The sequence below is a fragment of the Betta splendens genome, chromosome 16 (assembly GCF_900634795.4).
Source record: "Betta splendens chromosome 16, fBetSpl5.4, whole genome shotgun sequence".
NCBI lineage: Eukaryota > Metazoa > Chordata > Actinopteri > Anabantiformes > Osphronemidae > Betta > Betta splendens.
This window is the reverse complement of record NC_040896.2, coordinates 9771200-9789620: the sequence shown is the minus strand read 5'-3', so window position 1 is coordinate 9789620 and position 18421 is coordinate 9771200. Positions and strand designations below refer to the sequence as shown.

The 18421-nt window shown below is 45.6% G+C and overlaps 1 protein-coding gene and 1 long non-coding RNA gene across 16 annotated transcripts in view; one reads left to right on the top strand and one right to left on the bottom strand.

Moving 5' to 3' along the window:
* Nucleotides 1-18421, bottom strand: part of pou3f1 (POU class 3 homeobox 1) — a 194581-nt gene that overhangs the window by 16880 nt on the left and 159280 nt on the right. For 9 of the 15 annotated variants that reach the window (XR_008692731.1, XM_055502916.1, XM_055502917.1 and 6 more), the window contains one exon: nucleotides 11032-11272. The gene's annotated coding sequence lies outside the window, so the exon portion shown is untranslated. The other 6 variants (XR_008692726.1, XM_055502912.1, XM_055502911.1 and 3 more) reach the window with 6 other exon arrangements.
* On the top strand, nucleotides 1192-9652 carry LOC129603114 (uncharacterized). Its single transcript, XR_008692741.1, has 2 exons — nucleotides 1192-1331; nucleotides 4839-9652. It is a non-coding gene; the product is annotated as an uncharacterized LOC129603114 (long non-coding RNA).

Here is an 18421-nt window from a genome sequence, read left to right as displayed (position 1 = left end):
TAAATGCCTCTTTGTGTTTTTAACAGCGTCGACACCTGCGCTCCGTTGGTGCGTCGCGCGCGCCGCTCCTCGGCTTCTCTCCACGGAAAGTGAGCGGCGCTGCAGCAGCGGGCTTTAATTAGGGTTCCCGGGTTCGGATCGGTTGTTTTGCAAATAACCACGTGGGGGAGTACGGGGATCTTTTTGAAGGGTCCCCCTCCAACACACACGGACGCACAGACACAGACACGCACGCACGCGCCTGTTTATAGACACTCGCCCGTGCACCTTTATAATAGGTCACTGATGATTATAGCGCTCCTCGTTTTAAATACATTAGAAGGCGCGATGCTCAAGCTCCGCGGCCGCCCACACGAGAGGCGTTTAAATAACCCCTGGAAACGTGCGACAAATCTGGAAGCGTGCGCTCCATTTCAAAGCACATTTGACATAGGAACACTGTGTCATTTATTTGTATTGTCCCGGTAATTTCCAGTGATCTCATCATCACCGGCCATTTAGTTAGGAAAGGCCGAACACACACACGCCCCCCGACTCCCCGCACGCGCGCAGGTGACAGGGGTGGCAGGTATTATACACGTACATATTTATTCGCATCATATTGAGATTTTTAATCCAGCTCATATCGTTACGGGCGTTATCGAGGTTTAGAGCCAATAATCCTTCATAATATATCAAAGAAATATTTTTTTTGTGTTTGCTCGCTTCCAAGCAGCTGCAGCTGTTGTGCATTTCCCCAGCCACTGAAATTTAGATTCAAACAACTCAGGAAAATAAAAGTCTATTTTCTTATATAATTTACCTCTCGAAGCATTTTACTAAGCAGCAACTTGCAGAGAGAAACCTTGTGTTTCTTCCTCCTGGCTCCTTCCTTACTACCTCTCCCGGTTGATCTGATTATTTTTCCCTTCACGTTTTGTCCCAATAGCAAATTACCAATTCTATGAATTGCAAAGCAGCCTCAGAGACGCTGAGGGGTAGAGAGAGAGGGGGGGGGGAGATGCGAAGATTGAAAGGGATCTTTGCAAACACAATCACGTTCTTAAATGGAAATGCGGGGCTTTAAACAAATCTTACATCTCTCCCGTTCCATTCGCCTAAAACTCTGCAATCAGGCACATGTTCCACTCTTTCTAAAACAGGAGCTTTTTGGAAGGTTTTTCAGGCGCAACAGTCCCATTTTAATCATTTACCTGAAAGCAATGTTTTGCCTTTTTATCTCTGCCGCGTGTTTGTTTGTTGTCATCTTCCCCCGTGCGACTATTCTCTTTCTATTTACAGGACGACTCAACTCTAGTGCTCATTTTAATCCGGGACTTCATGACTAAAAGGTAAGTTGCCTCCTTTCTGCTGTGACCGCGTCCTTGCTGTAATCTTGTCTCCAGCCTTAACAACGCAGCGAGTGTGTGTGTAAGTGTGTGAGTGTTGTTGCCGGGGTCACAGGTGCTCGTCATCATCTCTTGAAAGGCGTGGTTTTTGTCCATCAATCCTTTAGAAATGTATTTGGGATGAGTTGGAGACGGTGCCAGCGTTTTATCGGCGCGTTATTTTAGCGTGTAACAAAGTCCGATTTTTAAGATCAACGGTGATGTTTTAACGCACCGGACCAATTATTAGCTGCACGAGCGAGATCCTCATTTTAGAAAAATACATTTTTGCAAACGAAAAACGACACATTAATTAATTACACTGTCTGATTTTTTTACATTTTAACAAGATTCTGCACAAATGATTTTATTCATTTAACTTAATGTTTTACAGAACATTCTTAGGGAAATCGTCTAAAATGCATAAAGTGACGCAACGCAATGTTACGACGCACATCTAACGCGACTCGTTGAAAGGAAAAACGCACATCTCGCACTGTCAGTGTCATTTAAACTCCTCACAGACCCAGTGGCTGCGTGTCCCAACTTTAAGGGACCGGGGCTCAGTTAATGAAGATGCGTTAGCCATTCACTCATTCTTGTCTCCCAGTCTATAAAAAGCAGTGGTTTGTGCCACACAGACCCAGTCTTGTGCTGCATGTGCCAGCGAGGAGCTGCTGGAAAAAAAGCAGATCCAGATGCTTTGGCCCTTTTGTGAAGAATATGGCCTTGTGTGCGCTGAGGTGCATTTTTGCCAAGACGCACCAGGTTTCCATGGTGCGCCCAATGAAAGGGATCACACAGAACTTAGTGCGGAATGACGGGCCGTACAGGAAAAGCGTCTGGGAATGAACACGATATGATGGACCTGAAAAAAATACGACACACATCGAGTATGAGCCGCAGAGACGAATGTCGAGGAAGTGACCCCCCCCCCCTCCCCTCTGCCAGAAATAAGCGTCTTCTTTGTATCACCCCGGAAACACAATTCAGCAAAGTGTTCTTTACTTCTACTCGAGCATCGACTGTACAAGCAGGAAAAATCACGTACCAGGAATGAAACTAAATGATCTACTAAATGTACGTGATGCATTTTCTGCACTTTATCATCTTTGTAAAAAAAATATTTAACTAAATGTCGTGTCTGCATTCACGTGCATGCTGCGATAAGGTATAGCTAATAAAATGAGGGGCTCTACCCCCCCCCCTCCCGTCAGTCACGTGTCAACCCCCCACAGTCTACTTAATATGCAGCAGTCATTGTCACAACGCACCTCAGCCAATAGGACCCATCGACCTGCGACTTAACCAAGTTTCCGTCTTTGTCTGTTTTGCCTGTCAGGAAACAAATATTAAATAAGAACCTATAACAATGACAAATGGTGAAAACAATTGTGAAATTACGTCACACGATTTTCTATTTTGTTCACTGAACTGGAAATAATAATGCAGACGAGCAAAACAGGAATTGTTATTAATCAGAGTTAATTTAAAGCAACCTCGTCTATTTTTAAATATGATAATGTTTGAAGCGGATCCGTGAGTTTTCAGCGCAGCTTATTTTGGTCCTCAGTTTAAGGCGTTAACTATGCAAACATTTAACTTCGACACAAAGTTTAATTAGGTTTTATTTTTTTAACAGGTGCACCTGAAATGACACACACACTCGCAGTCTTCAGACGGCGCGGCCTCATATTGGATGTTAAATACGGTTAAATAAAGTCCCTGTCTATCCCAGGGGGACGTTTCGACCTGCCACAAGTTCTGTTTAGATTTTAAAATTCATGTGATGTACCCCAACGACAGCGAGGGGAGGAATTTCCCTCAACTCACTCAATGAGGCCATTGTATTGTTTTCTTTTTTGGTTTTTTTTGATAGACGTGTGTAATAGGCACTAAATATGCAGTCCCTGTTCGCCCATCCATTTTGAAGACCAAATCGTCCCGTGCTTTTCAGGTAACTTTTTTTTTCTCTTCTGGTTAATGAACTCGAGCGATTCTGCCAACATCCCCATGAGAATGCGAGTGTGTGTGTGTGTGTGTGTGTGTGTGTGTGTGTGTGTGTGTGTGTGTGTTTGTGTGTGTGTGGAGGGGGGTGACTTCTCCTGTGGGTAAAAGGTGCGAGTTTCTTCCTCTATCGCTCGGCTAATTAGGCGGGGTCTGAACACGCCAGAATGAATATTCATGAAAGGCACCGGCGCGCAATTAGTAGTGGAGAGAGTTCCCAACTTCAATCCCCAAACAACGCAGCTTGCTGTGGAACGGGGCACCGGTCCCCCCTCACTCCATGTGTCTCTGCTTCTGCTCAAGCACTCTTTGAGCCCTTACTTACGCTCTCAACTGTTATCAGTCAGTCTCCTGCACCCCTCCCCCCTTCAAAGCAGCCACCAACATGCATGATTTGTCCACTTCGTGTAAAATTCCTTGTTGGGAATAACTGCCAATCCCACTAGATCTCAGAGATGTCCCAGGCAGACGGATGGAGTGTCAGTCTAGGAGTTGGTGGAGTGTCTTTATGACAAAACTGTGACACTCATTCCTTAAAGTTATAACTACAACTTATCTCCTAATGACACATATCATCTAACAACACTCAATTTTATAAGCGTCATACCTCACTATCCCAAATCCCCTGAATTCCCAGTGCCCCCTGGTCCAGGCATCTACTGCTATCCCCTAAAGCCTCCCAACCTGCCTGCTGGTTTGTGTGTCATGTCTCACTGAGCCTCACTCGAGTCGCCGGCTGCACGTCCGTCCGTCCGCCAGCCGAGGACCCACAATCCTCCGCTTTGAATTCAAGGTGATTTTTATCCCCGACCCCCTTCTGGCCCAGCACGTTTGCCTCCCGCCTCCATAAAGATGTGTTTATGTATGTATGTATGTGCGGAGGGGAACACGGGGAGGTTTTTCAAGGGTTGGGAGGAGATAAGCAGAGGAATTTGAGGCCGGTGAATATGGATGGGGTTCCTGCTTTTAGAGCGCACCGCTGATAGAGAGGTAAACAGCTCCTGGCCAGGAGAAGCAAGAGGAGGGAGGTGGGGGGTGATTGATGCATGCACTGGCATACATTTGGGGCCTAACTCCATATCCCTCTCTCTCTGCCATTCACTCACCATCTCCGAGGACTATCTATCATTATTCCTTCACCTTATTTTGTTGTTATATTGTTGAGGTTTTGCTTTTGGACAATCTAGTGGATTTGGACAACAAGGTCGCATTATCAATACACAGGGAGGTGGGGAGGATTTCAGACAGAGGTTTTTGGTTTCTGATGTTAAGGACGGTGCAGTCAGAGCAGGCTGGAGGTTACGTGTGCATTGACTGTCGGTTACTGAGGCCGAATGTCCAGGAATCCTCTACAACTTCATCCTGCTCGTGTCCTGTGATGATGATGATAAGTAGTAACACGGTGATCTCAGACTTCTGACCCTCTGCTTCCCACCCTCTGTCCCTGTCTTCTCATCCCGACAGATCCTCTGAGGCTGAGCAGACTTGCCAACATGAAGGCCACGACCGCAGCAGGACACAGCAGGAGTGTGTGGACACGTCCGACGCATATTGTCGCAGTGTGTGTGTGTAAAAGAGTGCAAACAAGCCTGGAAGAGGAGGTCTGTTAGCTCCATTACAGCATGTTTACCTGCTTTAGTTTACACACGAATGAGCATCACGTTAGGTGTGTGTGTGTGTGTGTGTGTGTGTGTGTGTGTGTGTGTGGTAGTGAGTTTACGATTACAGTAATTTAGCCAAAAGCTGTGTAAACTGTGTAATTCCTGACATGAAATGAAAGTCTTGCAAAGACACAGCTGCGCAATTTTAAAGGATATTTTAACTCTACAGCACATTTACACAAGTCTAAAGTGATTTCTTTCACACCTAAAGCGCTTTGGGGCGTCTTCATACCTTTAGAGAGCTGACAGTCGAAAACATAACAGATACCAAAGGGCAACAGATGCTGATGCTAAGGTTGGTACTTTAACCTCTGAGCCACGGGGGTGTTTTGTTTTAATGCAGTCGTCGCTTTTACAGAATTAAACTGTGAATAAAGTTAACTTTATTTAGAGAGGAACATCTTTTTGGCTAATTCAGACTAGCGGTTTTGTTACAGGTAAGCCCTCTGAGGCCTGACTCTCCTTTGGGGCACCGCCTTAGTTTTATCCCACTTCATTGCTCTCTTAGCCACGACACACACACACACACACACGGACTAGATACACACACTCCAGAGAACTTCCACACTAAGGCCCCAACGCAAAGTTATTAATGAGCTGTTTAATTTTAATTAGATAGTAATTCATGTTAATGCCTGCTTAATGGAGCCAAATAATTCCCCTCGGTCACTCGGGGTCTTTATGCTTCGTTTACCAGCCCCTGCAGTTATTCTCTGGCTTTTGTTTTTATATTACATTTCCATTTTTTCCAAGCAGTGAGTGAATGATGAAACAGTAAAAACAGGCAACATATGGGTTGAGTGAAGCGTGCGAACGTGCGAGTCTGCGTGCAAAAAGTGTAAGTGTTTGCCAGCGAGAGTGAAAACTAATATCCATACGCTTGTGTCCACATCACTATCATTTTCATTTAGGTGTTGGTTTCCGCGAAGGCCTGGCTGTGTGTGTCTGAAGCTGAGCGCACACTCCCACTCAGACTCAGAGGAAAGGTCAAAGTCAGTATTGAACGCTAAGCAGGGTTAAACCCTCAGGTTGAAGTGCAGGTACCAAGACATTTGTAAAAGAGAGGTCATGACCTTTTTGTCCAGGCCAGACCTCAAGCTAAATTGTCCCCCTGACTCTTGTCACGCGTGCTTCCACTGTGCTGCTGCTCACCTAGGGAAGCCTTTATGTGAAACCCCCCCCACGTAGACCGTATAAGAGTGACCACTCAGAGGGGTCACCGGCGTTGAGTTCGTCTCGGCCGCGTCTGGGTTCCTCCGCTCTAACGAAGCACTAAGCTGAGTGGTTGGATTGAGTTAGTGGCCACAGACAGGCTTTTAATTGCTGATTGACCAGTCTGAGTGCTTCCTGGGCCGGGGTCATTGCAGGGAGCGGGCGGGGAGGTCCCCAGGCCCCAGCAGCAATTTCAGCCCCGCACACGGGCGAGCAGCCGGCGTGTGCGGGGGAGCGCGTGGAGCAGCGGCGCTCAGGACAACGCACGGGAGGACGGATCAGAGCCCAGGCGCTCGCTCAAGTTGGATGTGCTTTAAGGGCACATCTTTTTACATGAAGTCCGATCACAGCGTCCGCGGAGCCGCCGTGATCCGAGCAAACAAACGCGTCGGCGGCAGCGCTGCAGAGGCTGTGAGCCGAGCGAGCGTTAAGGTCCACAGATTAGCAAGTTCAATGTTTACCCCTCCACAAAATCTCGCCTCCTTCATCTGTTTGACAATTACAAATTTACTCTGTGCCCGTTCCATCCACCTCCCTCCCCCTTTATCCTCCCGCTCCTCTCTCCCCCCTCCTTTCAGCCGCCGCTCCTCTAATTCTACACGGGGCCACAAAAGCCCATTCTGCTGTTTTAGCGGGTTAGCTCTCCTCTCCTCTCGTCCCCTGTTCTCCTCCTCTCCTCCTCCTCCGCTCAGCTCACAGCAGGTGCCGGTCCTCGGCTAACATTTGTTATCTCTAATCCTGCAGGTTCGGCACACAAAAAGAGCGTAGTAAACTCTCTCTCAGACCTAATCCCACCACTCCTTTTTTGATGGCGCTCCCCCTCGCCCTCCTCTCCTCTTTTCTCCCTTCACTATCTCTCTTTTAGGCTGCTGGGGGGACACTCCACTTCTCTGATTGCCACATAGCTTTTTATCACCATGGTCTTCAATTTGGGGGGCAGCTGTTGGTGGTGGGGGTCTCCCCCCTCCCCGTTCTTTATACCTCCTATTCCAACTTTCTCTTCCTTTTCTCTCTCCCTCTGTCTCCCCTTTTTGCCTCCTTCTCCCGCTCTCTCTGTATCATTTACAGTCATTTTCTGGCAATTAAAATGGAGCGCTGCTGCAGGATTTTCGCCTGCAGTGCAACACTACAGTGCTGATGAATAATTCTTCACCCTGCAAACTGGAAAGCTAGCCTTTCTTTCATGTCGGCCCTTTGTTGATTTACCATTAAAACTTAGTGCACCATGCTATGAGTGCAGGGCCTGGCTCTGCAGGAGCTGGCAAAAAGGAAAAATTAGGATGAAGCAGATATGTGTACACACGCTTTAGGGTCATTTTTTCTAGCATGGAGCGAGGAGGCTCCTGAGTTACATATGTGAGTCATATTTGTGTTTATGGTTAAGATTTATAGAGCACGAGCTTCTTTATTTATGTCTACTGTCTTATTCTGCACCACTTAAGTTTTATGCTTTTTTTTATCAACTCTTTTATTACGGGGCTTAGCTGCATTGTGTGAGTGATTAGATGGTCATTTATTATTCTTGTGCACGCACACATGCACAGACAGACACACACACACTATCTCACGTGTTCTCAATCACACCGCAGTGACAGATGTGTGTGGACAGAGGTGCTCGGTCTGCAGAGTTAGCGGTACGTTAAATGTGGGTGTGGGTCTCCAGACCAGCCCGGCTCTGGAGCAGACGCAGGAAGGGTTTGAGTTTATGATCCGGGTGGAGGATAGTTTAAAAAAAAAAGCAACAATATAAATAAAGTAGACAATAGGAAACACAGGACAATGCAGACAATAATCCAACACATACAAATACATCTGACACATCCTTTATGTCACAGACATATACAGTAGTTGTAGGTAGGTGTAAAATTCAAACAAAAACTAAATATTCTAATAATATTTTTAAAAACAGACTTTTAGAAGTACAGAAAATATTAGTTTGTAGTAACGGATGCATGTATTTTTCCAGAATGTTAAATTGCATCCTTGTTACACTGTATATTATATTAAGTTACATTTACGTTAGTGTACATATGATAAATAAGGAGTTATACAATATTCACGTTACATCATTCAGAAATGTGCTTTTTTTTTAAAGGATACAAAATAACTTATTGACTATCAAAGTAACTGCCAATTAATTTTGAATCTGTGACTGATTAATTGACTGCTCATCGCAGCTGTAATCACACACAGGGTAGAACGCAGGGCTGTTTTAATGGTAATTAAACAAGTGTTTATTGTGCGAAGTCTTTGAACTAACAAATTAAATGATTGCACAGAACGGCAAGAAAGGAGCGAGTGAGCGAGTGACTCAAGTGAGTCTGCGCCTAAAACGAGACAGGAAAACTTTAGCCTCCTCACTCAAACACTTTGTTTTAGGACTTCTCTAGACTGCGTGTTTTAGGATCTCTTCTTTCTTCAAATTTATGTCATTTAAGACACAGGAAGTTTAAGGAGGCACCTTCTCACGACGTCATCTGGCTCAGTAGTTGCCTCCCAGTGAGTTACTGTATATGGGCAAATATGAACACGCGCTGGTTCAGATCCACTGACAGGCACACACATGAGCAAGCAAACACTGGCTCACATACACCCATGTGTGCACACACACAGCCAGTAAACAAACAAACACTATTCTTCACACTGTCACACTCACATGGACACAGTCACACACTGAAGAGATAATGGTGGCCAGAGGCAGTCGTAGTCCTCTCTCCCTCTGTTGTCTCTCTCTCTCTCTCCCCCTCACTCTCCCTGTCTCTGAGGCAGAAAGCGCGCTCTGGTCCTCACTGTCTGTTAGATTTGATCACCATCACCGAGCCGCAACGGACAGTGCACAGCTCAGCTGACGGCTCATCGGTGTGCGCACACGCATGCACATACGCATACGCACACGCACACACACACACACACACACACACACACACACACACACACAGACAACTACTGTGCCAGAGGATATTACATGCAGTGTCTGACACCTCTAAATAAGTGTTTACTCTGTGTGTGTGTGTGTGTGTGTGTGTGTGTGTGTGTGTGTGTGTGTGTGTGTGTGTGTGTGTGTGTGTGTGTGTGTGTGTGTGTGTGTGTGTGTGATCCGTGCGCGTATTTGCCTTTGCATCTTATTTTCCCGTGTGGCTGCCTCTCCATCCATAACTCTGTGTGTGCGTCTACATGCTCATGTCTGGCAACAACAGACCTATGAAATGTATCCAAAATGATCATCACCCATGCTCCGCTTCCACATGGCTGTCTCCGTCATTACCACAGACAGCATGTAATTCCTTGAAGTACAACTGCTTATTTGAATTGACACTGTTCTCATGCTATGTAGAAGCAAGTGAAGAACAATTATCCTGTGTAAGATGAAGCAAAAATAAACAAAATAAAAATGTAAACAAATTTAACTGTGATGTGATTTTTTTTCCTGGAATTTCATTTCTTAAAATGCAAAAATGTGATGGCGTAAAACATATTAATTCATTCTTCATCTGCAGATTTTTTCAAAATACATAAATGGGTTTAGACAGGGTCTTGTAAAAGGTAACAGACAGTGTGTGTGTGTGTGTGTGTGTGTGTGTGTGTGTGTGTGTGTGTGTGTGCGTACGCCTGCATGGACACACGTGCATACATGTATCTCTGTCTGTCTGCAAAGAGGTTTTTAATAAGACAGAAGAGAGGGGGTACAGTAAATCCTAATTCTAAGCACGCCTATCTCAGAGACCCGAGGGTGCCACACCATGACTGACAGGCCTCCTTTCACCGGCGCGGTCGGACGGGGGACGGATTAGGGCCGTCTCGCCCTAAAGGGCCATTGTGGCTTCACGTCTCCCAGCTGCTTCACCATGCACCCCTCTCAACCAGCGAGGAGGGGCCCTTGTGAGTGAGTGTGTGCATCTGTGTGTCAGGGTGGTGTGGTGTGTATGGCAGGGGTGCGTTTGACCTTCTGTCTTAATTCTCTGATCTGATTAAAAAAAAAAAAAAGAAAAGCATGATTTGACCACTTAGTCAGAAGTTTTAAGGTTTTATACCAAAATACTGTTTTATAACAAAGTGTAATAAACAACCGCACTGCACTTTTTCTAAGAAATTTTATTTCTTTTAACTGTTCTAGTCTGTTTCATGTGTGTTACTGGTCTTTCTATACGGAATTAGCTTAGCTGCTATTGTCACTTTTTCCACTTCTAAACACATGCAAATTGTTCAGTGTCTGTTTTGAGTGACCTGCAGCTCTAATCTACATTACACATGTATATCTATATATATATATATATATCTATATGAAGTCTACATCAACAACTAGTCAAAGCTCAAGACATTTCATTTTGCTTTCGTTCAGAAATTCCTATTAAACCTGGACGATCTTGGTGTCCTCCTCAAATCTTAACCAGGTGTGTTGTTGGCGTCGCCTGCAGCTCTGCCTCCACTCTGGTGTAGAACTGAGAGCTGCTTTAAATTACAACATCCTTAAGTTTCAAGCCTGTAATCATCCTTGTGATTGATGAGACCAGTTAAACTGGTCTAACGTGCTTCCAAATTTGTCCTGACTCTGCGTTATTTGGCGTCTTACGACATCTTCCCTCTGTTTCCTTGTTTTGATTTTAGTGCACGACTTAAATTTATTAAAATATTTTATGATAAGACAATGTGGGGCTGAATATCAAGTCCACAAATGAAGTTTGTGTGTGTGTGTGTGAAAGAGCAAAAGAGAGAGGGAGAGAGGGAGAGAGAGAGAGAGAGAGACATTACATGTGAATGCATGCCAGTAATTTGACCTTTCCAACCTTTCTGCTGCTTCCCTGGGGTTTCCTATCCGCTTCCAAAGAGGCCTTGTGGGGAGTGCCCATGATGGGGGATCCTTCTGGGTTATGGGACCCCTGGCGTGGATGCTGGGGAGGGTGGGCTGGCAGCGTAGCACTACTGGCGCAGCGCTTTGCCAGGAGAGGCGATGCCAGAGGCCTGCCACACTCCTGCTGAGAAGCTCCCAGGCAATTAGACTTCTGTGGTAGCGAACAGCCGTCAGAACTGCAAGGCAGAAAGAAGTGAACAGGAGCAGCGATTAGCGATGAGCAACACCTTGTGTTGACACGGAGGGTAAATAGATAATATTTCAGGTTAACGTGGGCGCCCTGTTATCGTGCGCCGCCAGTTTCACTTGTAAGCATTTTGTTCTGAAAGTGTGAGCAACATGAGAAGTCCTTGGAAGAAAAGCCTTGATTTGATATGTGCAAAGGGGGAAAAGCTTGCCCTCCTTCTATCCATGTCCCTGTCACCCCAGCGGAAAAAGGAGTGGATTGCTCTCAGTCTCCCTGTCTCTCTCCCTTTCTCTCCTCTCCATCTCCGTCTGATGAAAGAGGAGCTATGATCGCTTCAACAACAAAGGGCCGCGCCGCCTGTGTTTGGATGAGGCACTCCTTTCTTCTCTCCTTCCTCCTCCTCCTCTATCTATGTCTTCTAACCACCTCTGATCTCACTTACGCTCTTCCCTCCGCCGCCCCCACCACCTTTTCCCCTCTCTCTCCCTCCTCCGTCTCTCGCTGCCTGTTGCCACTCACTGGTGTTGCTCCTTCGCTCTTCGTTAGGGCCTCTGCGATACAATCAGGGGATGGAATTAAAAATCAGAAAGTGTCCTTGTCGAGGAGACACCCCGGATGGCACACTTTGATGTCTCCTCAGAAATTTGAAATTCATATGTTGTCACACTTGATTTTATTCCCTCCCTCATTCACTCCCTCTCTCTCCTTCTGCTTTTCTTCGTCTTCCTGCTCTTTATCTCCTTCAAGTGCCATCATGTACTATTCAGTTAAGAAGAAACAAGGGGAGAGGAGAATAACGTAAATCACATTGTTCTAGTGTTTCTTTTATTTTATTTTTCATGTTTTTACTGTGGAGAAGGCGGGGAGCTGTAATGAATCATTTAATTTCCTTTTGAATGGAGGTGCTGGAGTGCGTGGGACAGAGAGGACAGAGCGGGAATGTGGTGGCAACTCACTTTGATGCAGATTCAGAGCGGGGCGCTAGTCAGAACTATGTGACGAGTGAGGGAAGTGTGGCTGCCACGCGTAAAGTCTGGCAAAAACCCTAGACTAGTCCCCAAAGAAAACAAATAAATGTGCATGTCACCGGAGCTTCTCTTGGCCCATGATTTCTTCAAACACTCAGAATGAAAGACAGGAGTTTGGACCTAATCCTGTTAGTGTTTCATTAGGAGAAACATCAAAACGTGTTAATTTGAATAGCATGTGAGTCAGTCGCCATGTGAGCGTGTGTCAATACATTGTTGAGATGTGAGGGAAGAGTGAAGGAAAAGAATTAGTCGTGAGTCAATGTCATTAATAAACAGCAGCAACACAAAACAAATCCGAGGAGCCGCATTCGGACATGACACATCTTTGGACAAATTGCTCTTTCTTGTCTTGAAGAAAATGAGGGGGCATTTCGCCAGGTCCGCAGCGGCCCCTCCCCAGACAGTTACAAATGGGCACGGAGGTGGGGTGGCGAGGGCTGGAGGATTGGGTAAGGGGTTGAGGGGGAAGGTGGATGAGAAGAGCGGGGATGGAGACGGGAATGGGGAGTCCCACCGCTCCACTATACCCGGGATTCATCATTAATCACTCCTGCTGAGCCCCTTGGACCCTCCCACTCCTCCTTACCACCCGTCTTCCACCTATAAAACCCTCTTCCCAAGGTGATGGCAACCCGTTCCTCCTGCCCCCCTCCCGCCATCAACACCACCCGTAACACTTGCCCCTCCTCACAATAACAAATTCTCTTATCTAGCACCTCGGGAAAGTCACCCCTCTTTGTCTCAACATCTCTTTCTCTGTGTTTATATCTTTCTCCCCCCTTTCCTCTCGCTCACTCTCCATCTGGGCCCCCCCCCCAACTCATCACTACTTTTTTCTCTCTTCCTCTCCTCGTTTTCTCTCTCTCCCTTTGTGACAAATGGGTTTTAATAAAAGCTGACAGAGCGATGAAATTAAAGGAGTGCATCCCATGGCCAGCTATAGCTCCAGCCTGAGCGTGGCACTGACATATTTAAAACAGGTTCTTAATTCAGGAGCCTGCCTGTGTCTTACATCACCGGCGCTTCTTTGTGTTATCAGACTCATTATTACTGTCTGACAGTGTATTGTTGTTGTAAAAAATATAATAGTTACAACTGGCAGTGGAGGAGACAAGCATTTAGCAGCCTTTTCGTCCTTGTGCCAACGGTGACCCCTTTAAAACTGTTTATTCCATTGACCCTATTAACAGATATTAGGTCTCGTCTCCCATGCTGCCTCATTACAGCCCTGGATCATAAAAAGGGAGGGGTGGGGGGGTGGGGGGGCTGGGACGAAGAAGGTGGACAGAGACAGAAAGCGAGTGCGCGTCTTTTCCAAGGGAACCCTTCCATAAGGAATAACTGACATGAAGGACTTACCCACGCCTCAGGAGCTCTCGCTTGACGTTAGAAAGCATTGTTTTGGTGGATTACAGGGTTAGGAGGGGAACCTAATCCCCTAATTTTTAATCTCTCCTGATTCCAGAGGGATGCCTGCGGGGTGGGGGTGGTGGGCTTCCCTGACATAGCTTGGGTAGGTGGGGGGGGGGGCTGGGGCTCAAAGGATAAAAGAAGTGGGTAGATTTATTATTTGTGGGCCATGGAATTACTGTTTGCAAAATTATGAAGACAACACGAGAAAACATTAACTCAGGACACAGGAAGTAATACAACATTCTCGAGATGTGGACGGTAAGATAACGGGCCGTCTGGTATCAAAATACGTCCAATCCTATTTGTAATCTGTGCACTACAGCGCATTCAAGATACTTCGGTGACAGTGGCAACATATCCTTCTTCCAAAACATTTACGCTTTGTCATTTCATACCCTCACCACCATTTGTCTGGGTGTGGGGATAATTTCTCAGACAGCTTACGGTGACAGGCTTTCGGGACGGAGGGATAAGTTGTCTGGGAGCTCATCCCTATAATCTGTGAAGGATATACAGGGTCTCCCCAGGCAGAATACAGGGACCGTTCACCTGCAGCATTAGCTAAATAAGATTAGGAGCTGGACTGGAACCCAAACACTCGCTGTGGGCAGAAGTATATATATGTGTGTGTGTGTGTCTGTGTGTGTGTGTGTGTGTGTATACAAAGTCACATAAGGAAAATTTGTTTGAAACGCTTTTTGGAATGGGAATTTCAAAATCTAGTGATGCACAAATCGTATGAGGGGAAGGAATGGGCATGAAACCGGGTTCAACCGCAGGCCTCATTCAAACGCAAAGCGGCGTGAGCCGGACGGATGGCGGAGCGGTCACGCCGGCGCAGACACATGGCGCTTGAAATCACTGCGTCCATTGATGAAGTAACCTTGGGCAGCTTCCAGCATCACCGGGCGAGCGAGCGAGCGAGTGAGTGAGCGACGGGGTCTTGGAGCGGAGCCAAGCCGAGCCTTTTGTGCCAGCAGCCGCCACATTCCAATCACCCTCAGATATTTATACTCCGGGCCTAATTGAAAGGTCGGCTTGTGAACACCCTCCGCGCGCCCACACTCAACGCACACGCACACACGCCCACATGCAGAGGCCGACGCATTCCGTTGTGCTGCACCAATGGGGACGCCGCCAGATCTGACCCGAGGAGGGGCGAAGCCAGACGCCCTGCATCTGGGACGGGCAGCATCCCAAGAGGCCGAAGACGCAGAGAGAAGCTAAACCGCTCTGTGAAAGGTTGGAGTCAGAGCATGTTACGTTTTCAAAGGTACTTCTTGTAATTGGATTTAAACAGATTACAACAGATGCTGGTAGAAGGTGTCGGTCCGCCACATTAACTCATAATACATAATACTAATGATGTACAAATGTTACACTGTTCACAAGATCTTATCTATAAACGTAAAGCTTTGTAATAAGAGTGTAATACTAATGACAGCGCTGCTCTTCCAGATGCTGCGCTCTGTTCAGCATTGTTATGTTAAATGGATTACAATGACAACATGCTGCAGATAAGCATGGGAACTTGACTTTTTACAGGTAATTTCTACAAAGTGAGCCAACGGACCTGTAGTCAGTAATACTGCGCAGCTAAGAGAGTTTGGCAGTTGATTAAAGGAACTCAGCAGCAGTGAGCAGTGAGATAAATGACTGGATGATTGATTACTGCCTAAAGCAGAAAAATGAGCAAAGCACAAAAACAGGCAGTAACGTTAGTGTAACTTTTTCTCACAGCTGCCTTCACCTCATCACTAACTGACTTTAACTGGCTGTTCAGGGTCACTGCTGTGTTTCAGATGCATTTTTACCCGTCAACCCATTTGCTGTATATGTATTTTACGCTTTCTGTCATTTATCCTGGTCATAAGGTAAAAATGATAAGTCAAGACATATCGGTTGACAACCATAAGTGTTAATAATATATATTTTATTCACTGAGGATACAATTTAAAACTCAACAATTTAAAATTACGCTGAAGCAGCAGCTGGTAGTAACTATTACAGATATCAGGGTTGCGTAGTGACTCAGAACTCGGACCCAAAATAAATTATATTAGCAAAAAGTAAACTTTTATCACCCAAATAAAGCAAAGATTTATTCGTCATGCTGATCATAAATAAAAAATAAGTTTTAAATTTAGCCTATAAAAATTTAACCAATACACACAAATATGCAACTACACGTTTAACTGACTGATTAACCACACGGCAAATGAAACAGGAAGCCATGAAACAAATACCTTCTGACTTGTGTTTCACAACCACTGAAATGCACCACAGGCTAGAAGGCTCGAGCAGCTACACCCACTGATTAATGCACAATTAGCGTTGTGTTGTGTCAGTTACCAGGACGGGCTGACGGAGTTTGCAGCATTGGTGAGGAGTGTGTTAAAGCTCTCGGCGGGCATCCAGCTGGCCCTTCGCTCATCTCTGGGACGTGTTAGGTTTCCTCTGCCAGCTGGCACTGCAACACACCGCCATGTTCATTCATGACAGGCATCTCCCAAAACTTGTGAAAAACCTGGTGATTCTTGAATGCTCCTTTCACAAGCAGCTTTCAAAAGAAAAAAAAAATAGAAAAAAAGGAAAGAAAGCATCTTTTCATGTTTTCTAAGCCAAGGACATTTGGGGTAACTCTGAAAAGTTTATTCAATATGCTGCCCAAAACATTATTTATGTCTTCTGTGCGTGACACCTCTCACATCTGACTGAGAGAAAAAAGTGGCTGCCACATATTTAGTGTAGCTACCTTTTGCTATATTGTATGTGCTCTCTCCATGTTTTCAGAATAAAAATGCCTCAATTTCACATTCTGTGAAACACGCACGCACGCATGCACGCACGCACGCACGCACAAAAACTGTTAACCATTGAGATCAATGTGACAGTTTTAGCTGTATTAAAATAGACAGATAGACCACAGAACAGTCCCTCTAAGGCTCTTTTACTGTGTGATTTGTTCAAGCATAAGAAGCCTTTTAAACTAATTTAGGACCAGCTGTACACAAGTATCATTACAACCACTTTTGTGTTATACGCCTGCAAAGGAACCCGAGCAGTGTCAGTGAAATGAAGTGAAAGAAAGGCCAACTTTGAAAGCTTCAGTAAGTAACACAGGCCAGGATAGTCAACGTCACAAGACGAGTGTGCTGTTCAGCAGGACAGAGCCACGGTGCACTGAGCGGACAGTGAACAGGAAGCGCCGGTGCGCTGGATTCAGGCTCCTCACCAGGACGCAGAACCATTGGCATGCTGCTGGGGAGCGGGCGGCGCCCTGCCAAATGCAAAATGATCCTCTGTTCTCCCTTGGCTTGTGTCTGTGATAAATCAAAATGCTCAACAACAATTAGCACTCTGTTGACACTCTATTCACATCCAACAGTTTATACAGGACGCGGGCCAAATGATGTAGAACACAAGTTAATTTCGTGCCAAGTGCATCTGCTATTATCACAAGTTCGAAAAACCCCTCCACTTGTTACACAAGTTCGTAAAAATAGGCCTTTTTGCCAATGGCAACTGTGCTACACAACGATTTCCTGCCACTTTCCATTTACACTACATACATATTGTGTGAAATCATAAGGGACAATTAATCCCCAACTGATTATATCAATCCAATAATATGAACTATGCGCATGCCTTACAGGTCAAACTTACAGTAGCACGTCCTCCTTCTTTACATTCAATGGGAAATCATTTGCTCAAAGCAATCAAATATACTTCAATAACAACAACAACATTCATCCGGTCTAATCTCTCTGAGGACCACCCGGCTCAATCAATTAATTACCTAGTCTCTGTGTTTTACTTCAGGGCAGAAGTAATGATCTTTAAATATTAATTTGGCTTTGTCCAGGGACTAATACAAGGGCCTGTTGTTATCTTCTGGATTTGATGTCAAGTCAGGGATACTCTGCTGTGGGAGGTGATGCTGAGCTGCAGGAGGGTTTGAGCACTGCTCTGGCTAAAATATGCAAAAAGAACACAGAGTAGGATTTAGTGAGATGAGCACAAAGAGAACAAGTCACTTTTCTGCAAGATACAAGATTTGTATGAAAGTTTTTGGTGACGGTTGCAGAAAGGTTGCGTAGTCTTAGTGTAGGTGGCTCATGTGCTGAGTAAGACGCACCCACCAAAAGTGTTCAAAGGCCTGAAGTCTGAACTAAGACACAGTTTAATTCTGCTCTTTGATCAATTTAATTAGAGCTGTCATTTGCTTCACAACTCATTTCAAATATATGTTTGCAGGTGAAGGAGCCTCTTTTGGATTTTTTCTATCCTGCAGAGATTATGCAGAAAAGAAACAACAGAGTCAAGGAATTAGAGTAAATATGAGCAACTGTCCACCATGACAGAATAAAGATATGGAGCATGTGTCTCCTAACCAGGAGTGAGGCCAACAAAACATCTAAGTTAATATCAGGCCTGTGGAAGCAGCAAGCCTTCAGAGGATAATATCTATCCTCGTTTAGGCTGTCTTTAATAATTAACCCGATGCATTTATTTATTACTCCCTGCCACAGAGATACCCAGGTGAGTTGAGTTTCTCTGTGGCTCAGGGGAGGGGGAGGATTGGTTCCCTTCTATCTCCAGCTCTGCATCAATGTTTGTAGCCCAGAGCAGGGGAAGCCAAGAAAAAAGCTCTGATTTGGCCCATGTCCACCTAACCTGCAGATTTTCCTACA